The 26,027-nt window shown below is 36.3% G+C and overlaps 1 long non-coding RNA gene across 1 annotated transcript; it reads left to right on the top strand.

The window, feature by feature from the left end:
• Positions 1-13,871: 13,871 nt before the first annotated feature.
• Positions 13,872-24,493, top strand: LOC140330748 (uncharacterized). Its single transcript, XR_011920797.1, has 2 exons — positions 13,872-14,400; positions 14,769-24,493. It is a non-coding gene; the product is annotated as an uncharacterized lncRNA (long non-coding RNA).
• Positions 24,494-26,027: the final 1,534 nt, after the last annotated feature.

The following is a 26,027-nucleotide window of genomic DNA, read 5'->3' as shown; positions in this document are numbered from 1 at the left end:
GTGCATTCCTAATGCGCAGTCCTTGCAACATGGTCAGTTCTTTCTTGACAGTGTATTCCCATCTGACATTTAAATAAACTTTCCAAAAACGTTAAATGACCCGGGAGTTTTTATTCAAAAAAGTAGATGATCAGTTATAGAGTGTTTTGTACCTTATTGAATATGGATTATTGATGGGTATGAATGTGGTAGTGCTTGGGCCTGATCTGGTGATCCAAAAAAAAAAAAATTCCAGGCCATTGGGCTCCTAATTCAATGATCAGATCTTGCTGGAATCTCTATCTGTATTGAACAATGGATAAGCAGTGAAAAGTTGAGCTTTGGACATTAAGTGCACAGGTCACTGGTGGAAGGTTGCTGTTGAGTGGGATTCTCTATTTTTGGGGATGGAGCATCGTTGCTGGTGGGATTTCGTTTGAGAAAGAGTGTTGCTATGGGGCGGGGGGGTTATGTGGGAACTATATATATTACATTCTCCTGACCACCAGAACACTCTGTGTTCAGTGCTATACGTTACATATTACTTATTATTACATACCTATTCCCACTGGACTAAACTCTTGAGTGTTACACACTCCTGACTACTGCACGCTACGCATTAAACAATAAAAACCACTTTATATGTTCAGGAGTGTATAAAATTGTCCACAGCATACAAGATTCAGCTGCTAAGAGTAAATAATGTAATGGTCAGTTTAAAAAGGAGTGGTTTGGATTATATAACAGCAATATAACAAATAAATATAAATACATGTAATAAATGCAATATACAGAGTGTAGTGGTCTGGAGTATGTACAGTACAGCATACATATTGCAGCGGCCAGGATTATGTAACACGCAGTATAAATACTCATGATGGCCATACTTTGTACAATATGCTGCTAGTAAATTCTTTCTGTTGTATGCTAAATACTTGTGAATGGTGAACTTTGTATCTGGACTTATATGTATATGTAACATTCCCCTAACCATAGCACTTTAAACTGTACATTATATACCACTGCATTCTCTATGCTACATTGTAACTAAAACTAAAACAAAGCATTTATGTGTTGGGTATATTTATATATTTTTTGTGCATAAAGGCATAGAAGATTTCAGCTATTGAAAATTATTTTGCTGAGGTTTAAACTTGTGGCACAAATAACAATAAAACATCAGACATTCTTATACCTTTTGCCCATATCAAAACTATGTATGTATTCTTTTTGGTTTCATTACACAAACCTCTCTGTTGTAAGGAATATACTATCTGCATGCTTGCTGCAATGCCGCCTTTGTGAACTTATTTTTTTTTAATAATTTTTTCATTATCTATATTATTTTATTAATCATTTTATTTTTATTTTTCTGGAGTGTGTGTTGTGCACAGAGCATTTATGCTCAGGTTCTTAGCTATGCAACATTATGCCTTCCAACCGCCAGTACATCCGCCAATTGCAGCAAGTCGATAAGTGCAAAGTATCCTTGTTCTCGTTACAGTTTGCAGAATCTTTCAAAGTTCTAGCAATGCCTACACTTTTTTTTCTCACGATGGGGATAGAGGAAAGGGCACCTTCTTAATTTTTAGAACCAGTCCTGATCATACAACATAAATATTTGCATACATTTTTTATTCTACTATATTGTTCTTTTCATTTAGAAATTATATAATGTATGGGGTGTTTGATTTTTTTTTCCAGTCTGAAATTTAGTAAATTAAAATAAACACTCTGGTAGGAGCAGTTAAATAAGTCAACCACTACTAGAATATATTCTGCACACCAAACAAGTATAACACTGGTGGCTAATGGTCATATATTTATAAAGAAGCAGGTTTAATAATAATGTAAAGGTAAGCCTTTGTTTATTAAAAAGGAAAACAGCCAGATCAATAATCCAATGGAAAGCTATTCCTTCACAAAATACACCACCCCCCTTCACTTTAGTCCTTCACATCTGTATGTTATGTATAACCACGTTTGATGTATTTCTCTCAGTGGGTTTTCACAAATAGATTTCCCATTGGGCTCTTCATTCTTCAGCTCAATACTGCATTCATTAGCTATATATAGTAAAGGTCACTAGGCCATCATAATGAAGCGACAAAATACTGCATATGCTTCACAAAGACAATACTGTACAAAGCTATAATTGTATTCTAATAATAAGGACACCATGGCCATAGTGAATAAAAGATGTATCTACATAGCAATCAATCAATCAGTCAACACCATTTTTGTAGGTTAGAAAATAAATTGTATCTGGTTGATTGTGGTCACACTAGTATTGGACTGGGATACAAATATAGTACGTCTACCTTTCAGCGTACAAATGTATCCATATTGCATCCACATTATTCTCCAACACAACAACACAACAATTTTGTGAAATATACATACATATATATATATATTATATAAGCGATGACACACTAAAGAATACAATGGAAACAAATATCTTATCAACATGGATTGAAAATAGGTCCTGTCTATTCATCTTCATCTAGACAATTCATCTTCAACATAGGATGCAGTATTTATAATAAAAGATGTTGAGCTTAAGAATACCCCACTGTTGTGTTTTTCAACATTGTTACGTATGTACTGCTTATAAAGTTTTTATTTAGTGATGCCTGGTCCAGGTCACCTAATCATAACCACTCCTTACCATGGGCACTTATATTACCAATATCATCTAATTGTGTAAGTATTTTCCTAACAGAATTTTTTAAAAGCTAAACTTCCTTGGAAGTCCATCATAAAGCAGCAGCATGGTCTCACGGAAGGCATATCAACACATATTTATAAAGCCCTGTATCTAAAATGTATCATTATTATGTGTCATTATTATAATTATTATTAAGTGCATTACTGGCTTTGGGATCCTGAATCGAACAGTGTAATGGAAACTATTGAAGAAAACAAAATTGAAAAGAGGCATGTCATGCGACCCATCTAATTGGAATCTGCCCTAGCCAGGAAATTCTGTTATCTAAATAAAGCAGATAGAACTCATAACATAATCCAGGCTCAGGCCACCACTTAGTATTATCCTTTTGTAATATGATTTATTATTTTCTTAAAGAAGCAGAAATACCCCATCAAAAATACCTCCTGATACTTTGTAATTAATAAAGATGGATATTGGATTTTGAGTAACTTTTTCTGGCTTGTGGACTCCAAATAAAATACTACCTCCCTATAAATACCTGCCATGCTGCCACCTTTGTACGTTCCTTCCCTTGTATGCCAAGCCCAGAATAATTTAACCAACTCCTCAATAGAGATATCTAAAACACATCAGGCAGTTAAACTGCCCAGCATTCTACAAACAGAAGTATCAGTTTTGAATAGATTGACCCATTACTTTTAGAAAAAATTCAAATATAAAATAAAATTTGTTAGATTTTTCTTACCCTCCCTTAAATGGCACCTCAACCATTTTTACCCTTGCCCTTTTATTGTATTCGTTGGCCAAGGATAACAGAATCCCTTCAAGAACAATTGTGAGTGAGCAAACCTCACTGAGCACATTTGGACCAATCATATGATGTCTATTAGTAGGTATACCTGGTTGTATATTTTGAGTCAATTTATAAAGCATTAGATTTGATATTCACCAAACATTATGATAGAGAATCCAGATTCGTTTTTTACAATGGCAGTGATTGATTCCTTACTAGACAATGATTTGTGAATGTCAGATTCACTGCATTTTAAATGGACCCTATAGAATTTTTGTCAAAAAATACTGTATTTTGTTCCTTTTTCATAATTCTGCCCAGACTGTTTCAAGAACTAACCATGTTTGTGTTTTTGTACGTTTGTATAATCGATATCTTAGTTAACCCTAGGTAATGCCTACACTATGTACTGTAGGAAATAATACAATTGTGCGTCTTTTGTCTGTGCTGAGTGTTAGTTAGCACTCCGCACCAGGCCTTAAATCCCAGGACATAAATAATTCAGGTAACACTTGATTACTCCAGAATGGAACATCAAGTGCTTCTGAACAGCACAATATTAAAAAGCCTATCGGTGTTAGTACTAAAGTATTTCATGAGAACATAACTATACCAAATTCCTGCAGCAACATAAAGCAAGTGCCAGTTGTTTCCCAGGAGTGAGCAACGGTCAAACACAAAATGGTTAGCCAGTATGGTCGCTATACATTTTCAAGTATCCTGAGATTTTCTATGTTAAGGCTGATATTTTATTTAATTAAAGGGAATCTGACACCAAGAAGGAATACTCCAATGTACAAGAATGCAAAAATGAGGTCAATTTACTTAAAGCCAACTTGTGTTCCATACAACACCCGAATATTCAAGGAAATCAAAATATAGGGACTTCAGCACACATAAGGTTGTTTGAATCAGATTTAAATTATATAAATCTTTAAAAGTGGGGTTCCCTTCTGGTTTTTTTGGTTAGGCTAGACATAGAGAAGTGGAACAGAAGTTTTTTTTTTTTTTTATTAAAGTGTTTGATTTATTTATTATTCTATGTAATATATTTATTTACCTAAAATAATAATGCTGTGATTTGGTAATAGAGACATAAACCCTCCTGATATGAAATGCAATGATAGATTCACTTTAATTAACTCCTTTGGCTGATAATTTGTGACATTAATTATGTATAAGGGGGCCCTATATATTGTTTGCAGTTAGTTTATATCTTCTTGTTTTGTTTCTTTTTTTTGTTTGCTTTACTGTCTGATGTGTTTATGAAAGACTTTGAAGTCCAATATTTCCATTAATTAGTATTTAAAATGGCAAGTAAATAATTAGAACAAAATTCCATTGTTACGATTTGTTTTCTGTATTTTAATAAAATTGCTCATATTTGCAAAACTCAAACTTAAAAAATTAATATGACAGTAGGCTACATTATGATGGTACGCTCCCCTCCCTCATCCTCTCTATATGTTAAGAAGTATTCTCACAAATTGTTATTGCTTGTTCCTAACTTTAAAACTAAACTTTCCTGTTTTTGGTCAACAGCATACAGAGAACATAATGAAAAAAATAAATAAAAACAGTGTTCTGTTTGCAGATACTTTATATGTAATCCCCTTAGTTCAGTGAGATTATGTTCACCTTATTAGCCATGTCGAGGAGAATTTGAAAAAAGTACAGTTTAACAAGTACATGACTGGATGAATGTGGCTAGGGCTAGGTGAAAAAGCCCTTAGTGTCTGGATCAATGTCACAAGGTACTAATAAATGATAATAAATCCCCCTTTGCATGGTATTGGTAAAATAAATTCTTCAGCTTTCAGCAGCAAAAAAAAACTTTTAACTTTCTGCAGAAATCATTATTTTCCACTGCTGATTAGCAAGCAATCACATAATTTCTGTAGGGTCTTGTGTGATTTACAATGTGTGAACATTATATTTTAGGAAATTTGTACATTCGGAAGTGAATATTTGTTGCTCTTGCAAAAGATTAGATAGCGAGTGTTAGGACAATATACAATCATAAATGACTATTGGATTTAAAAAAGTTTTCTGCTGCAAAAATATTATAATGGAAAATAAGTGCTCCAATAAAAAAAGAAGTTATGAAAATATGAGCAATGAAAGTGCATGACATAATAATGTAACCTTAAATAAAAGTCACATCTGTTTCAGTGCAGGTATGCAACAAATATCACATATCAAGCCATGTGCAGTATTACCTTTGGTGACAACATTACATCCAGCAAGAAAAAAATGAAAATGTATTTTAAAATTGTGCCTCAATCTATCCCCATTTTAGACGTGTATCGGACATGTTTTATTTCACTGCTGCCAAATCAGTGATTTAATACACTTTGTAAACAGCATTCAGTATCTGTTCTTCTCATATCTGCGTTCAGCAATTCATTCATCCACAGCTTCAGCATGGCAACAAGAAACACTTTACACACAGGAGATACTTCAAGGGCTGGTACAAGCCAAATGAAAAAATATTTTGTTCTTAGCTGATTTATCTCGCTTTAGGGCTCTATTTATAAAACAGGGAATCTTACATTCCCTAAAACATTCCCTAGTGGGAATCTTCCAGCTGCGTGTTTTAATAGCAGCAATTGTTCCCCACAGGGAATGTTTGAGGGAATGTCAGGTTCCCTGTTTTAAAAATTGAGAACCTAAAATCACATTAGCACAAAGAATTATTAAGGGTGAAAGTAATATTCTTCATCCTGCAAAAATAGGGCTTGACTATGCACCCATCCACTAGGACATATTTATAAAGCAGAAATGTGACATTCATTGAAAAGTAAAACACACACAAGATTCACCTGCAGTGAAGGTTTAGTGAATGTCATAATCATGTCTTATTTTTTTTAAATTATTAGACCCTGTCATGCAAGATGGTCCTGACAAGTCTGCTAATCAGTCTCTGGATTAATTATAACGTCATAATAAATTCATTATGTGCACATCCATAATATTCCCTTCTCTGTCTCCTATCTAGGTGCAGACCTGTATCAGGAAATGGATCTTTTAACAGGTTTTTTGCAGATTTCATGCAACATCCTTGAAATGTATTCAAAGAGTGAATAAAAATGGCAAACCCCAGTGCTGGTGGTCAAATCTGTGACAGTTATTAATTATATTTCAATGTGTTTTTCTTACTGTTTCATTATAATCTACAAAACTCAAAACTAGCTTTGCATATGAATGATTACATTTACTAAATCTTCTCCTAAACATGAATATAACCTTGGTTTGTGTGTTTCTAATTTTTGCATTGAAACAATATTGTTTTCAATCATATTTTTCTTCCAAAAGGAATCACAAAAATGTTGCAATTCACTTAACAGATAAGAGGCCTGAATCACTAAATATTAAGAAAGCTTATGGTGCCTATGTGCTTGTAAGCCACCAACAAAATTCACTTGATAGTGTTCTTTTAATAAAACAATGAAGAATATTCACATTGCAAAATAAATTTGTGAATAAGGTGAAGCTAAGTGAAAATGCACTTTTCAAAAACGCCCAATCATGTGCAAGGAAAAGAAAAAAACAGGATTTTTGCTCACACCCTGGATTGGATGACTGAAGACAGCATAGCTTCACCACATTTGTTAGACTGAGTGAAAATGCAGTTTGCAAAGTGAATACACACTGCTTTTTCAATAAATACAAAGCCGCAGTCTCCAGAAATATAAAACACGCCCATGCACTGACATATAGATGAACATGAATATGCTTTCATAAAACATGACTACACTTCTCAGGTGTAAGGTGATCAAATCACAAATAAATAAATAAGGAATATTTTTTAAATAAAGAAAAAAAAAATCAAATATTAAGTAAGTGTTGATTATAAGTTGGAAAATAAAAACAAGCAAATTTAATACAATAAATTCATGTACTACCTTATTTATCAATAATCATATATTTTGATAATCTAATTAGAACCATATGCATTGGTAGACATAAAAACATGAAATAACATTCACTTGCAAACAAAGTACAAATAAAATCCTTATTTTAAATACATTGACTGAAAAGAACACTACCCCCACCCTATTGATTCCTGTGCAGTAGTTTTTTTTTTTTTTTGCACTTATGGCTTTACACTCACTCGCCACCTTTAGAGTACAACGACATTGAAATTATCTACAGATTTATCAAGGAAATGCCTGCAAGCGTTGGTCACTAAGGAAGACAGCAATGGTATGTGCCCTGGCAGGCAGAAGCCAATATAATTTCCAGTTAGCTGTGTAGGTGCCTCTATGTATATGCTCATACACTGGATTGCAGGTATAATGTGACATCATGAATATTAATGATCCTTTTACACTGTACCTAAAAAAAAAAAAATACCTGGATTGGCTTATGTGTATCATCAGTGCAATCGCACAGGGATATTACATATTAAACATGTACAGTTTTAAAATCAATGAAACCTACAAACACTGGACATTCTAATCAACTTTAAAAACAGAATTTTAATTTTTTTTTTGGTAGCACAAATAAATGCACTATGAATTAATATATATATATAATTTTTAAATATGTGAAGTTAAGGTATTTGCTTTGGATTTATTTACAAATGTATTGCACCAATTTTAATTTACAAATTGCAAGCACTTTTTAACATATGAGCAATTTCAGAGTGGAATACCTCCCCTCCTTTTTTTGTTAACCTGCCAGGAATAGTAAGCTATAGCATAGAGACTGATCACTGAGCAAGGCCGTATCTGCAGAGCATGAGAACCTCAATTGGCTTGTAAGGGAGGGTGAACGCTGCTCACAGCATAATCTGCACTTTAGGGAATCAGGCCTTTTGTGTACACATAGTAAAAACATATTACAGCATAATACAGAGAGTATTTCTGAGTAATATTTATATAAATTTACAGGAGGGACTAGAGTAAGATTTCAGATGTAAGTCCATCTGTTTAATATGGCAGTAAGCTACACACACAGTGATATAATATCAATACATTAAGCATGCTATTTATTTGAATATTTAGGTTAGCTTGATTATTCTGCATCCTTTGCTGCATCTAAAACCCTGCCATAGGCCAGTCTGCACCACGTTTACGGACATGCTACACCGAATGACAGTGTGAAATACCTAGGGAGGGCTGGAAAAATACCATGGGCTCGGGAAGACTGAGAAGAAGGAGCACACAAGGTAAAGAGGCCGTAACTGACGCAGACACAGATCCATCAATAAGGACAGACAGAGGGGGGATATTCTGCTTTCCTGGTCTTCATATTAAACTTTGCAGCTCTGCATCTTCTTGTCTTCTGCGTACTTCCCCATCACAAGCCTTTTCTCTGTCTCTGCCACTTTTCTCTGCATAGTTTTTATTCTCATCTCCTTCTGTCTCTCTCGATCTCTGAAAAGGGTCTTCTGGTCAGCACTGATTAATAAGTGTTTTTGTCAAGTGTTGTATAATGGAGAATGGCTGGTGACCCAGCAACGACTGAACCTTCAGCTGGTTTATTGTAGCAAGCTGAGAAAGGGGCTTTAGGACACAGACCCCAAGCACTGACCCCGCATTCATTCTGTCCATTCATTCACAGGCTTATAGTCCTGGAGACCCCATTGTTTGGTTAATGACAATAGAAATTTAGAAAGAATGTAAAGAAAAAAAAAAATGGTTTTGTCTCAATTTACACGTACAATGAGACTTGCCACAATGTGTATACTTGTGTAGCTGAAGACATGGTTGGATAATTTTTCATTTTTCATAAGGGTTTTATTATTTGCATGCATTAGACGTAAAAATCAATAATCTATTTTATATAACACGTCATTTTGTTTCAGTGGATAGAGACATATATGTATTCATTTTCTACTGTTGAAGAAAAAAAACAGTTCCGTACACACCTTTGCTGCAATGAATTATTACCCTGGAAAGAGACTAGTTATATAAGAGGTCAATCAAATAATGCAAACAAGAAGCGACATGGAAAGCACCCTGAGAAGAAAGATACAGCAATCCGCAATGTTTATGGCTTAGATTTTGGAGCTCAGTCTGTCCTGGATTGCATGATGCAACACTAATACATTGAAACATCTCTGTTTTGTGGAATTGTTTTTAATTCTGCAGTAGTATATATTAGTATATATATATATATATATATATATATATATATATATAATATAAATACTACTGCAGAATTAAAAACAATTCCACAATACATAAATATATACCTTTATGTTCAATGTATATCCATGTGAAGATGGATGGATAGATAACTCTGATACATTGCAATCTGAGCAACAGTTTTACATAAGGAAAAACATTTCTGAAAAGACCTGATACTAACATGATTTAAATAGGAAGATGAAAAAAACACCATGGGATCAAAGTATCTGGATGTGCTGAACCATTCTATTGTTCTCATCCAGCATTGATATGCTAATGAAGCCAATGACACAATAACAAAGAACACCTTGCAGTTTAAAAGACTTTTGTGCCCTAGCCAGAGAAGTTTATTATCAACTAATTAGCAACAACCTCTTGCAATGAGTTAGGTTACATTTTTTGCTAAGCTTTGAACAAACATGGTGAACTGAGACATTTCAAGATGATAGGTTTGCAAGGCAGAAGAGAGTCCTGAAAACAGGAGTTGTTCTTAAATAATTAATGTTTCATGTACACTGCACTACTGACTTAGGTCTGGGTACTGGTAGCGTTGAGATTCTACCAGATTCTCCTTGTGCTTTCCAACAGATATCTGGATCAAACTACTGCAAATATTTTGTCTTATCCAAGGTACAATATATATATATATATATATATATATATAAAATTATATATATAAATTTCTTTGCGCAAAACGTAATGATTTTGACCGAAATGTAATTTACCCTGTATTCTCTAGAATCATGCAGAATATTTCAAATATTCAGTTATGTATTTTGTATTATACAGCAAGCTATCATTCTATCTGCTTGTCTCATATTTCATCCGCTGCCTTATATGTTTAATAATATCCATGAATGAAAATGACTCAGAAGCACATATGTATATTGATTGACCCATTGGGCCATTTGGATAATAAAGGATGAATGTACTCAGTAGGTGGGTGACATGGAGCAGTAGGTCCATCTATGCTGTCTTTTTAAAGTCCTTCTGCAATTGCTATAGGTTCAGCTGAACAATCTGCTGCCACAGCATAACATTTCAGGTTATTTTATCAAATGCATTTCTTTAATGTATTGTTATTGACCTCCTTCCTAAGGAGTGGCAGGATGGACCTGCAGTAACGAGACTCTATTAATACCTTAATTTCTATGTCTAGAAAAGTGCATTGCTGTGTTGGTGTAAAATACTGCATACGTGACCTGAACACAATTTTTTTGTAGGTTAGCAATCACTGTTGTGATTCATGCTTAAAGCCTGCCCAGTAGGTGGATTATATGCCTATAGCTTCAGGCCCTTCATTACAAATATGCTTAGCGAATGCTTCTCTAGAATACAAATGCATTCAGGTTAAGTTCCCAACTTCCCATAAAAGACGTCTGAGGTCAGAGGACTTAATGGAACTCTATGTACAGATGTTACAGATGACCTCCGCTACCTTCTAGGTTTTGAACAGATTGCTTTTCAGAGCATACAAGCCTCAACAATGATTCTATAAAATATATATATACTTAGTGTAGTAGAGCATGAAAAAAATAACATAATTCAATTAAGCCAAAATAAACAACTAAGAAACGAAAAACAATTTAAAGAGAAAGGTCTTCTGCATAAACTGGGGGCAGTTAAAATGCTCTTTTGTGCCTCCAGCCCTGGGGTGGTTAAATAGGCTGCTGATGCATGAGAAGTGACTGATTTAACTCATTGGGATGCAGAAAGCGGCCAGCCCTCTTTTGAAAAAAAAAGGAGAGGGAAGGAGTGAGAAGCAGGGAGATGCTGATAGAAGGACAGGCAGCCAAGAGCTTTCCACTCATTACAATCAAAAGCAAGGCACAAAATGTAACTTCTTCTCCTAGGCTGAATATGCCTCTGTTTCCTGATGGGAAAAAAGCCTTGCAATGTGCAAACACAGAAGCTATGGATAACCAGATCCTTAAGGCTGCTGGCTGATGGGGATTACTCAGCATTAATCAATCACTGTAAGTAGAGTATTTCTGTGCATTTTCAGTATTATTATCTACTGTATACACACACATGCTTTGTTCACACCAGCCTTGACTTCTGCCGCATTGTTCTGGCACTGCAGATCTGATGGTTGTTGCATTGCAGATACAGTTAGACATTGCGTGATTGTAAATGGTTTCCATTGATTTTTTTTTCCATACTGCAAATGACTAGTTACTGAAATGCTATATCATGTGCATCCTACCTTCACTTTAAATTGCATGTTATCTGCATCAGCCCAAAGCAGGTGGTCCAGGGTATGTCTATTGCTCACGGCTTCTGTCCTGATTCTGCATTAAAATTTTTATCTGATCCATTAAGGCATCACTTTGTTAGGAAGAAATTTTGGCCCTCTTATGTGGAATCCCAGGGAATCTCTTGGTTTAGTTTCACTATTGGGAGAGCTGTCCCTTCACGCCATGCAAATGTGCAATGAATTCCAATGGCCCCATGCTTCCTTTGTGTGGTGCTGAAGCTGTTAGGCTGCTTTGTGTTGGGAAGAGAGAAAATGGCGAGGGCCATTGTCTACTGAATATTTTCTTCCGGTACAAAGGTTTCTGCAAGTCTTGGTTTTTCACCGGTTTTAGGGGAGAAAGAAAGTAGATGGAAGGATGTCAGAGAAAAAAGCACCAAAGATTGGGAATTCAATGGCCTTTTATGACTTGTTCAACCAGCAATGTTTTGCGCCAAGTTATTGAGCAAAATTGTCTAATGAGATCTATGTATCCATATCTCTATTTATTTCTTTGTTTGATTTGGTATATATTATCTGTCTTTCTATCTATTTCTTTGTTCTGCCCGTATCTATCTATCTATCTATCTATCTATCTATCTATCTATCTATCCATTATCTATCTATCTATCTATCTATCTATCTATCTATCTATCTATCCATCCATCATCTATCTATCCATTATCTATCTATCTATCTATCTATCTATCTATCTATCTATCTATCTATCTATCTAACTATTTCTTTATCTATATATCTTCCATCTGATTCTTAAATAGAATGTTTTTATATCAACTGATTTAGATATTTTGTTGCAGCAATCATACAGGAGAGTTTGATATTTTAGTTGATGTTTATAGTGTTGCACTTTTGAAACAATTAAAATGACATTGATACAGTAAACCTGCCCATGTATCCAGCCATTTCTGGCATAGCCTGCCAGCAGTTTTATGATTGTTATTTAATACAAGATGTAAAGCGTGTTACCATCCCCTGATACTATGAATGTATTCCAGTGAAGGCTTCTGCGGCAATTCTGTGTTGCATCATACACGCTCATGCAGAAATTCCTACATACCTTAGTGAATAGACCTCGGACAGCGAAGTCACTAAATCACTGCAGTGATGATGACTAATTGAATTATCCAAACATGCTGCAGGAAGAACTTGTTCCTGCATTGTCACCCTACAGCAAAGAGCCTCATTCCCTACACAGCATAGGAATGCCTCTAGATCTGCTGTTGTTCTAGCTGGCTAAGCAGCCATCTTTGAAATTAGATCATGACTGGAAGGACAATTCATACAAAAATAATATTGTCATGTATATTAAGTTGCCAAGTAAAAATGGTAATGTTTGTTCAGTTGGTTCGAAACAGATTGGATTTCTAGATAGACTTAAATTTAATAAATCTACTTATACTTCATATAATATATTTATGTGTGTGGTTGTAGTATAAATAGTAATTTGTTTGTTGCTTTATTATGCCCTCCTAATTTGCAATAGACAGGTACAGGGTGGACAGACAAGCATACACTTTCTGTATACAAAATGACTTTGTAAATTTGATTTAGTACACCTGCTCCAAATAGGCCTCAAGAAGTATGTCCATAGGCATTGCATGGAGTGACAGCTGGTATGGATATACTAAACACTGACCTAAGTTTTCCCAACATGAGCATTCTAGAGGAATATTGCATTGTGTGCGTTTTTGCTTCAAAAAAATGTGTGCATGCACATCCCAGTATACCAGTGTATTGTATATGGTTATTTTGCCTGCCACTGTTAAATCTACAATCATTTAAAGTTCAGATATGTTTTTTTCATTCAGATGCTAGAAAAAGCTATTGTGAGCAGCAGTTAGTGTGTTGGGTGTGTGCATTTCTGATATGATATTTGCTATATGGAATAGACCGCGGCTTGTGATTTGGCTGTCTTTGATAGAATGAAATCATGGTGCTGTTTAATACAATTTTGCCCCAAATATTTCAATATAAAAAATGTATGATAACCCTTTAAACAGAGAGGTTAAGCACTTCTTACAGAGTGATTAGGAAGCATTTTCCTTTATCCTTCCATTGGTTTTTAAGCTTTGCCAGATAAGTACTTTGGTATTTAAGCGTGCATAGCACTCACTGCAAGCGCTTTTGGACCTTCGCAGTTAAAAGGGGGGTAGGTGATATTAAAATCCACAAGACAGAGATCCGTAATCGATAAGTAGACGTGGAAAAGCTGATAGAGGGTTTCGCCCTTGATTGGGCACTGCCATCAGATGGGGAATGTGCAGAGTCCAGATTGTGCCGGGCTTTATGTGGTTTCAAGGACACACAGAGATGATGAGGACTTTGGGAGCCAACATCTGCCTGGCTGATGACGTCAGCGGTCCCGTGTAATCCTCTTGTGCTGAAGGCAGTTGCCTTATTTGTTTGGCTGTAGAGCCATTAATCCCTAATTCTGGATCAGCAAGCGAGGGGAAAAGACCGCACCACTGCATCCGTCATTCCCCTAAATATGACCACAGATGCACTCTTTTTAAGGAGAGAGCTGCAGGGAAGGGCTGTTATGCTGCTATGTCTCCTTAAAATGGTATTGTAAACATTTTAAGACTATTTTATGCCTATTTTGCCTGGTTTCTCTTTGATGCTGTGTTGATTTCATTTATATTATTAGACATGCTTATATCATGTTTTTTTATAGTATTTTAGGTTGGTTCTAGCAGTTTGTGCTTTCCGACACCCCTATTATGAATGTTTTTATTATAAATATTCAATTTATATTTTCATTTATCCTGTACAAATTGTATTACTGATGTATTGTGATTTATTTTTAAGGAAAAAAAGTTTATTTAGGCTATCTGGGCTTTGTTGTTCTCTATCATGTCTTTCTGAAAATTGCTGCCTCCCTGCAGTGAAGTGTCCTGTATTAATGTCATTGCTTTGTCTCTGTTTCACAAGGTTTAACCCGGATCTGTCAGCTGAAGAGTTGGATCATGTCGGTCGTTTTTGCTATGCCTATTCTACAGTACCATTTGTGGGTACCGCTTGGAAATAAAGCTCAAGGATCCACCCATTGCTACTGCTGAGAATGGATCTGCAGCTGACTTATAATAATATTTTTCTGCTTTTGACACCAAGTAACAGATGCACCAAAAGAGGTTATCTTTGGCCAATCTTAGGGCTTTCCTTGCTTTTTACAAATTGAATTCACAATGGTAAATGTATAGCAGCTTTGGTTCAGGCTTTTTTTTTCAAAATCAATCAATACGGATATCAAATCAGTTTAAACATTTTAATGGCAGTAGAAGGGGCTTAGGTTCCTCAATTATTTTTTTTTTCCGGCTAGAGTAACTGTAGCCAGGCCATATGGGCTTCCCATACTCTCTTGGGAATGGGCAGGTGCGATTGAGTTAATTTTTTGTCATTACACAGAAAGATGACACGTCCCGACCTTTCCTATAAGATCATCGGGTCAATGCCAGACTGCTGCTGAAAGCCACCGTGTTACAAAGAGAAGTACCATAGCTGAATGTATCTAATGTACCAGATTTTGTTTAATGCACCAAATGCATTTAAACTCAGGAAAAAAACTATATATCTGAAGGTGCAAGAGCCATAAAAAGACGTTAATGCAGTACATATTGGAGCTCAGCATTAAGGATTGTCTGCAACATAAATAAAGGAGCATATTTAACAGGACCTATAGCACTGCAGTGAGGCGCATTGCATTAAGGTATAATGTCTGGCAGTAACGAGGATGGGAAGAGAGGCTTGGATGTCCTAGCAGTGATGCAGAACCTTTGGCTACAATGTTCTGACCCAAGTCTCTGACTCTTCGTGTTCACAGCGGACCTTGATTTAATGTCATACAATTAAGGCACGCGGTGAATGCCAAGAGTGGAGCCTAAAGACCACAGCAAGACCTCCTCCCAACAAGAGAAGACCCTACAGCATATTATCTCTAATTGATTTGAGTGCACCAGTCTTGGAAATGGAAATGCGGCAGAAGCAATGCATTTAGGTATAATTATAAGACAAATGTATGTAAAGACATGCAATTACTCACATTTAACGTGCACCAGCCCATTGTTTACCATGGCACTGCATGTGTAGTCAGACATGTATGTATTCCATATGTATATATTTTAGTGTACTGTGACATATCTTTGTTTTATTATTTACTGTTATTCGCTACAATGTATGAATTGGCGGAAAGCAAAATAGACAAATAAATTCTATTTGGTGGGTTATGAGTGATGGACATGATAAGAAAGAATGTAGTGTCTTAATTTCTTGTTCGTGGTGATAATACTAGTATTTAATTTATTGTACAAAGTATGAAATTATGACAATCTGAATATTGGGGAAAATAGGCCTGCTTATGTGTACATAGACACCCTTTCCAAAGCACTTCTAACAATAGGCAGGCGCTGCTGTGCGCTGTCCAGTGTGCTGAATTCAGCACTCTATTTATCATAAGACCATCAGCAGTGCGCAGCCAGAAAAAGATGGATTCATAGAAGCGTGACTAATAGCTACCCCTAAACGACATACCATGGAACAACAGGATATAGGTTGGAATAAATATGGAACAGACTGCACCCAAGCTGTCTTGCAGATAATCAATGTCTTCAAGCACGTCATAGTGCTTGTGTGCCAAGTACGCACAGTATTATAGTCCTAGATAAATGCAATTCTAAATGTGAGAAGGTTTTTTACAAATATCTTCTGCACATTGCAAAACTGGAGACACAATGCAGAATAATTTAATAACTTTTGTAATGCGTTTGACAGTATTTTATTTCCTGGCTAGTTTGTCTCATACTGTAGCAATGCGGCATTTTGCAGAGGTGGTAGAGAAAGGGAACTGGGAGCTCGCACAGCAACTACGTATTAATGTTCCCAAGCCTTACCAAAAATATCATATATAGAACCTGGCTGAGTATTTGAAGTGAGCGATTTACAAATCAATGTAAATCAACCCTGTAACACTATATGGAAGTTGTAATTTATTCCTGTATTATTCACTTCTGCAGCATTGCATTTATTGGGGGCACAAACTCAATGCACACAGTCAGACTATAGGAGGCCTTGCTGTACCTTGTAGTCCTCCAGTACCAAGTCAGCTAAACATTGTGCAAGGATGGATTGTGTAGAATGTAATAACATATACGTAACAATTACATCTACACAGTGCATTGACGTTCCTTTTCGGTATGTTAAAAATATATGTAATGTAATTGTGCCCGGTTTGGGTTGGTGCACTATGTGCATAAAAGCTTAAACATACATCCTGGAAATTCTATTTTAGATAAGAGTACATGAGCCACATGAAACCAGGAAATAAAGCTATACATTAAAACTTTATGGACAAAGACCAGCAGCATTTATGCACTAGAATCATATTTAACCGTAGTAGTAAAATGACGCAGCACCTTTTAAATATTAGGGACATCATACAACGACAATAATTATACTATATATAGCACATATCTGATAGTACAGCCCTTACAGCCACTATAAGAGGAAGCGCTTCACAATTATGCAGTAAGTATAGAATGTAGAGATGGAACCATATTTAGAACACATATATTTTTTTCTCTACCACCAAATAGACTCAATTCTTTAAAAAAAGTTTTACAATGTATTTACTGAATGCTAGGCACTGCACTATTATTATTGAATATGTATGTATAATCTAATTCAGCACTCCCTTTTGACTGCAGTGAGAACACGCAATTGCAACAAAATTCCCCCAGTTAAAAGAGCAAACAGTATTATTTTTAAGTACAGTTTTAGCAATGGGAATGTGTGTGCAATAGCGCCCTCTAAAGGGCTTTACCAATATAACCAGTAAAACATAATGGACATATTAGCAAAGGATGACAGTTGTGGCCATGGAGACATTAAAAATGCAAGCAGTCATGCAAATGATACTGAGGATAAAAAGCACTTTAGCACTGATTGAATATAATGCATTACTGCAGTCATATGGCGGAGTAAAAAGGTCATCCAGAGCCAGTGCGTGCGGGCATAATTGTGTGATGTAATAAGAGCTACATGTAATACATGGTGACAACCGTCACAGCAGATCAAGGCTATGGCGAACAATTATTAAAGTAGGAATTGACTACTTTTCCACCCGAATTCCCCTTCTGTATAACCTCATTTAATCACATTAGGGGCCATTATATTTTTCTGCTTTAATGTTAGAGTTTGAGTTTGCCAAATTCAGTTAAAACCTTTGCTTTTTTTAAAAATCATGGACAAGTTATTGAAGGCTATATTAAATCTGAAATATTGCTGTAAGTGTCCCTACTATTATTGACCTGCTTTCCTTTATATCTGGACATCTATAAATAAATATGTGCAATTTTTACAGCAATTTGGATTTTACCCAGGATATTCACCTTTTTTAGCTGATTGAATTGTTTCATGAAGAATATAATTTTTTGCATTTTTGCATTTCAATGAATTTGGTGAATTCTGCCTTTTATTTATGTACAGGGCTGGATTTGGCACTAGGCCACACGGTATTGTTTTAGGTGCTATGGTAGCAGCTCTAAGTTTTTTCCAGTCCATTGTATAGGGGCAAATTAAGCAATTGCAGAAGAATTTAACTTTTGGAAATCCCCCATGAGCTTCCATCCATTCTTAGCCTCCCCTGTATTTGAAAAGCTGCTCTGCCTGATAACTCTGATCTCCAGTGTCTGTTAAAAAGCAGCACACAGCTGCATCAACATACTCCATGCACCTTCCTCTTTCTGCTGCAGAAAAAAAAAACAGAGGAAAGCTTGCCTACTTCAAGTGTGTTTGCTTGGTACTAAGTTTGTGTATATGTGCATATTGGTATGTTGGTGATAACAGTGCATATGGTGCGTACAATTAGTGCATCTGTGTCTTATTTGTGAATTTTATGTATGTTGGTTTGTGTTTAGAGCAAATTTTGCGTATAGTGGTCTGCATATTAGTGCATAATATGCCAAAGTGTATGTATGCCAAAGTGTAAATAGTGCCTACAGTTTATGTGTCTGTTTGTGGGTTAAGTGCACATGGTCTGCATATTTGTGTGTATATTGCAAATTATGTGTATGTTTGTGTGAATTGTGTAGACTGTTATGTTGGTGTGTGTATGATTATGTGTATAGTGCATATAATGTGTATGTTTATGTGTATAGTGTAGGCTGTCTGTATAGTACAGGGCTGTGCACATTTGTATGCATAAGAGTGTGTGCGTTTGTAAAGCACAGTACTGTGTGTATGATTGTGTATTGAAAGTATATCTTTGTATGTCTGTGTGTACGGTTGTATATTCTTTTTCACTAGAGAGTATGTATATGTCTCTCTATAGTACAGAATTGTCTGTATTAGGCAATGGTGTATGTCTAATTTATAATCAACCATTACTTTTTTAATGCCTGAAGTTTAGTTATAATTTATCCCTACTGTGCTGTGCTGTGCTGTTTGCAGCATATTCTAAACCAGCGTTTCTCAAACTTTTTACCTGGAGAAACCCTTAAAATAGTGTTTAGGTCTTAGTGAACCCCTGCTAAAACCAATTTATTGGTGGTCATTGGGAAGAATGCCCCCCCACCCCTGACTAGAGTCATGCAGCTGGCCCTATCAAGTTGCTCTGGCCCCAAACTATGTAGACATTATAAAATTGGAAATCAATCAGCCACAGTTCGAGGAACCCCTAGTAACCTCTTGAGGACCCCTAGAGTTCCACGTAGCCCTGATCGAGAATGGTCTGCTTTAAACCAATGCATTATGTATGATGTGCTGTACATAACGTATTTCAGACTGCATCACCTCCCTGTGTGTTACATACCGAATGCCGTGGCAATCTTTATGCATACTATGCTTTACATTCCCTAAACTGCTATAGTCTATACTGCTGAAAACTAAATACTTCGTATCACTGCGTTCTGTACACCTTATGCACAGTACATATTTGCACTTTGCACAGCATACTGCACACCAAAGCATTACACGATGTAGACTGTTTTGTATTCTACATGCAGAAGACCACAGTGCTCAGCATATTTGCTGCTGGGTACTGAGCGTGGGAGTTGGGAGACGACACAATCTAGCTGTCCAAACAGAAAAAATAATATAAAACTATCCTCCATATGCAAAGAAACGTTTATTTTCAAGGATGTCAGATTTTGATGGAATAATCTGAGTTTAATTAAAAAGAACCCAGAAGAAGCACTTGAACATTCAGCAATTCACTAATCATCATGTTTTCACAAAGCTTGTCAGTATCCAGATTAAAGTTGCACTAACAATAAATTCACTTTGAATGCTGCCATATCGAATAATCCTCTTCAATGTCCAGAAGACTATGCTGGCTTCTGAAGTGTGAGAGATTAAAATTAAAGGAACCAAATAGAACATTCTAGTGCTGATTACACAGCACAGGTGGCATCCATATATAATAGCATATTAGTGATCTAATAATAGTACCCTGGAATGCCATATTTTTCTATATACATATGTTGGAGATTGATTAAATTATAATTGACTAAACAGCATGAAACCGACTGGCTGATACAATTATTATCAAAGGCAGGCAATGGAAGACAACATACAGAAAAAACAAGTAATGTTGTCTATGTTTTTGGATGTATGACTATGCCTACCTAAGTGCAATAACGTACTAACCTATAGGTACAATGCACATAAACCTTTTTCAGTTGCCATTCATTGATCCTAATTTACACATCTCATCAAGACATCACAAAGCAAACGTAACAATCCAATACTACTCTCAAGGAATTTACTATTCTTTCAGAAACAGGCCCAACAAATACAACATACATTGACTAATTTACTAACAAATGTGGTGTGCTAAGGAGGTTGTGTAAGTGGTGGCTTACAATAACAATAATGTCAAGGCTGTATTAAAGCAGAACTAAACTCATCTCCCCATGTTCTTTCTCTGGTGCCGACATCTTGATTCTCTCTTTTCTGGGTTTGGGTTTTTTGGCCATCAGGATTGCCCAGGCCAGAATGAGTTAATTCCTTCCTGACACCTAAATATGCTGTGATCTTACACTGAGCTATAAATGGATAGCTCAATGAACATTCTACAAAAAACTGCAAACAGACAGACAAGTTTTTTTTTATTTCAGAAAAAACACGGAAAATTCCCATTCTGCAATAAACAGCTACATGCTTAAAATTTTGGGTTTTCTAGGTTTAGTTCGAAATCTGTCACTGTGTACTGACGCTGCACTGTGTACTGTGTATCTTCTGTGAAAAAAAACCTAAATTAAATTTAGAAGTGCAGAAAAGCAAAAGCTAGACAAAGCTCAGCTGATAGAAGACAAGAGCTGGACAGAGTTCAGAGTACGGTGTAAATTCAGTAGATTATGCAAAAGTAGTGAGGACCCGACGCATTTCGCCATGAGACTTCTTCACGGGACGATGAGACAAAAAAAATGTGAGCTAAATAGGTGTATCAGAAATATGCAAAAAATGTAAATACATAGATAGGTGTTATAGGTCAACATTGGTGTACCATGGGTAGGTAAATTTACAGAGCAGTTCAATAGAGCGGAGTATTGTGATCATATAAATTAGGCACAAAATCAAAATCTAAAAGGCAGTAATACATTAAAAAGAGGTTGGTAGGATTATGACAGTTGTGGGTGTAGCTAGGTGTTAATCAGGATAGGTAGAGTGTAGTGTTCTGGTAAGATGATAATGAATTTGTATGATGTACCAGAATGTGATGTGAACTTAGACCATGATATAGTAGGTATGTACGGATGTGTATCATGAGGTATACTAGTATGTGTCCTAAACATACAATATGAGGTTGATGTATTTCAGGTAATATGGACTAAATGAGTAACTTACATGAGTCCAAGGCCTGTTAAGGATATGAAAGGTAGATTTAAGTAGAAGAGGGGAACAGAATGTTTCCAAGTTAGTAGTGGTAATGATACTTGAGGGATAATATGGTAGCGGTTATTAGGTAAGTGATAAAAGTCCCAGCTGGTGCCCCCATCTAGCTTTTGTCTTAACACATCTTATGTGTCAGCTGAGCATTGTCTAGCCTTCGCTGTTCTTCGCTTTGTTAATTAAATTACGTTTGCCAAAAAAACACCCTTTTGTCTGGTGCCATTCTTCCCAACTTTAGTAGGGATTGAAACTAGATATACATTTTACTTTCATTATTACGGGGTTGGCAAGTCGTTGAACTCTCACTACAACCAAGGGGAACCATACACAACAATATACATGGCTGTTAAAAAAAACAAACAACTGTGGAATAAAAAAAAACATGCTGCATTCTCTGCTGGTATGACATGACTATTTATACATATCTTGGCCTCTGCAAACACAGTTATAAGAGGTTCATATACTGCTGTTTACCATGCTGTAGCATTAAATACTCAGGCCTTCACTGACTTATTAGCTTCTACAGAACGACATACACCTTTTTGAAATTGTTATTTTGCTTCCCACATGTGTCTTTTCACATCCTAGTGAGTAATCGTGTCCCTTGTTACAATGAAACTTTTTTGCAGCAGCAGAATTTCAACACCTTAATTAGTTTACCCTGCTTACTTATAAAGTCCCAATAATACTATGATCTGTTAGACTAGTGTCAAAGCGTTTACACTCTATTTTCAGCCATGCGACTGTCATTTTCAAACCACAAAAGAAAATAATTGTCATTTTTTTAAATATGGACCTTGATTCTGGTCTGTTAGCCTAGGATTTAGAAAGGCTTTAAACTGAACTCAAAGAATACTTAAAAAGTATTCTTGCAATGGTAGACCCCTCACACTCACTGCTAGGGTTAAATGCTTATTTAGGTCAAGAGAATCAAGGGCTTTTATATATCTAATTTCTTGCTCCTCTGCAGGCAGTGTATTTCTTTTCCTCTCACTCTGCATTCTGGGCAGGCACTTGTGTCTTTACGTGCAATACAGGGCTGCTGGGTTCAGCATTGTAGGGGATGACGTCAGTGCCTGGGATTGCAAAAAAGGACACCTTAGAGGATAGGCTGCAGAGTACCGGTCTCATAGAGAGGCCATCTTTTTTTTACAAAAGGAACAGGCAATATCCCTGCAATAAAACATACTTACCTGCCTCTTCGCAATATTTTTCTAAATGCTTATTGTTAAATGCTGCAATATGCCGGGGTTTCCAGCATCCTCTTGGGTCTTTGGGACTAGTCAATCAGGATGGCCCAAGATTCCAAACACTTGGAAGAGGATTAGATGAAGACAGATGGTGCTGTGACCGAGCAAAAACAGGTGAGTGTAAATAAAAAAAAAATGTTATCAGGAAGGTAAATTTATTTTATTGCAGAAGGGACATTGTAATAAACTTATTATACATGGTGGTCCTTCCATAAGGGTCATTGTTCAGCCATTTTATGTTTTAGTGGGTTAAGTACGTTGTCTGTGTCTCCCATTTGTGCTCCTTAGACTACCAACACATGTGCAATAATTGTCGTTGGAAAGGATCTTTCACGATCCTTTCCAACGACAAAACACTGCATGATGCATTAACGAGCGCTGTGCATATGTTCTGCTCTATGGATAAGAGAGGGGGAGAACGACCCCGAAGCCCTCTCTCCCCTTCACTTTCATTAGGATCGTTCCTCTTCCGTGGATCGGCCAGGACGGTCGACAAGCGATGTACACACGCCAAATTGACAACCATCTGACCTGTGTATACAACCTTAGTCCTCACTCACCTCATAGGGACTTTAGAAAACCCTGAGAAATTCCATGCAGCCATCTGGAATGCATGCATGTAGAAAGAAAGTAGCTGCAAACAAGTTATGAAGATTGGCAGCACTGAGATTTATAGAAAGATGAAAAATAAAAGAAAAAGAATGATGGTGAAAAGAATGATTTTATTAGAAAACAATGACAATTATATATATTATGCAGTTTATATCTACTTGGATTCAAGTTACTGATAGTCAATAAATAAAACAATAAAAATTTTCCTAATATATCCAATGCTCTTGTGCATTTCCTTCAAGTAGATCAGCCTCAGAATCCCATATATTATTGTATACATGAACAAATTCTGTTATAGAAGTGAAATACTGCTTTGGACAGGCAGGAGTTAGAATGTTTCAGGGATGGAGGGCATTTCAATATCTGTTATATCCTTTTATGTTGTATGTTTTCTTTCAATGCTGATTGCATTACCATAGCAAGTTGGTCTCATAAGTTTAGTGTCAAGAGAGATGATATAAAAGGGAAGACAGACAATAATAGATAATAGGTTAGTAAAATGAACCTAGCATTCACACAAATGTAAATTATATTTTGCATTGGAGTGTTACTGTTGGAACATTTTATACTATTCCATTTCAGAAAAAGTACAGTGTTTGTAGCTGGGCAAAATACCATATTAACAGACCACCCAGCAATCAGCATACGGTAACCATTACAGTTTGCTATTCAAACTCTAGATGCATCTTGTAAATTACATGCATTTACAGACAAAAGCAGAAACATGCCTTGGAAAATGAAAATGTGATAACTTGACACTAAAATGGTAGCCTCTCAAAGTTTTCTTATCATCAGTGATGTTTACATAACTTTTTAACTTTAACTTGATTTCTTTTTGAGATACTGTTACAGGCTGATTACCATAATTTGTGTGTTTTTTTCTTACAATAAATGTGAGCATGATCTGAGTATGAATAACTGAATGACTAAACTACCGTAATAAATAGAAGACCTGGTGGAAACCCTGATGTGCAGGGTTGGCAAATATAAGCTAAAACTTGTATGTGCATCATTATTTCGGTTTAGGTCACAATGCAATGTATAGTTGCCTGTATTTAGGGTTTTAAAATACAATGCAGTGATTGACAGTATGTAAAGGTTTTGGAAACTAAAAAAAAACAAAAACTCACACTTCCCTTCCTTTCCACAGAGCTTTTGATTTCTTCAGCACTGTCCTCGTTTGGGTACCGTACTGTTCTGGAATCTGCCTTCACCCGAGCATGGAGGAAGTGCCCAGTGCTGCCACCTTCCTCTATCTTCTTCCTTCTTCTGGCTAAGGCACCCAATCACACACTGAGCAGGTGCGAGATCGGGTGATGTAGTCTGCTGTAAATGGGGAAAAAGAGTGCCAATCTCACCTTTTTAGGAAAAAAGCCCTTGGACTTGTGCAGAAGGAGAAGCCAGAACCCTCTTGGGATGCGTGACATAGGTATCCTAGGAGGCTCTGCTCTCCTACTATGTCTTTATCACTGCTGCGGCTTCATCCTTTTTTTAATAAACTAGTTTTTACTTTATATAAAAGGGTTGTCTATCCTTTTATGTAAAATAAAAAATTCTGATGATAGGTCTGCTTTAAACTGATCCTTTGGAATACTTACCTAAATCAGTGGTCACATGACATGCCAACATGCCAAATCCTGAAACTTTCATCCTTCTTACTGCGGAGAGGGTCCTTCTTTGGGGCGGCCATGTTGCTGCCTAAGTGAAATGAATACTTCCTATTCGCTGTCTACTGGAAGTCCCTCTCAGATTACTGAAGATTGCATGATGCGGTAATGTCGCCATGAGGGAACTGGTTGGTGTTGGCAAAAACTGTAACATTGGAACACCAGTCTCTACTTGTGAAAGTTACCAGCAAAGGACAGACAAAGTGGTTACTTGGTTTATAGTAAGAGTGCCATACTTTAGGCTTGAACACCATTGAGATTTCAGAAATGCTTCTATTTTTTGGACTACACAAGCATTTTTAGCACACAAACTGTCAATTAAACTTACCCCACCAATACCCCATCCAATCATTGAGGGTGCTTTTCAGTGGTGTGATTTGAAGGGATAGGAACAAAATATCTGGGGATGACCTTTAGAAGTACAGAGAAGTCTGGGTTAGTTTTAGGGGTAAAAGGGCGCAGGCACGCCGTGCCTTCACTTTTTTCGGGACCACTATATAGGCTCTCCCTGTTCGCTCCCCACTCATACAACATTACAACTGCACCTCTGGTTAGTTTAGTTTTGGGAGTCTAGAGATGCACATAGCCTGTTAGACTGAGCCTGGCCCAACAGAGCCATGTCCTGTCCTTGTCCTGCTAAGGAATTGGGCAATGTGTAAGATATTCTTCTCATGAATAAGTGGGAGAGGGGCACTTTCCAGGTTGGATTCTCTGCTGTACAGTGTCTGGTGAGAGCTTAAATGCAGGTTCTCTTGTGAAAGGACTCCTGGCTCATT

Source organism: Pyxicephalus adspersus, chromosome 5 (genome assembly GCF_032062135.1).
Source record: "Pyxicephalus adspersus chromosome 5, UCB_Pads_2.0, whole genome shotgun sequence".
Taxonomy (NCBI): domain Eukaryota; kingdom Metazoa; phylum Chordata; class Amphibia; order Anura; family Pyxicephalidae; genus Pyxicephalus; species Pyxicephalus adspersus.
Note: the sequence above shows the minus strand (reverse complement) of the source record. Positions and strands in the feature narration are given on the sequence as shown.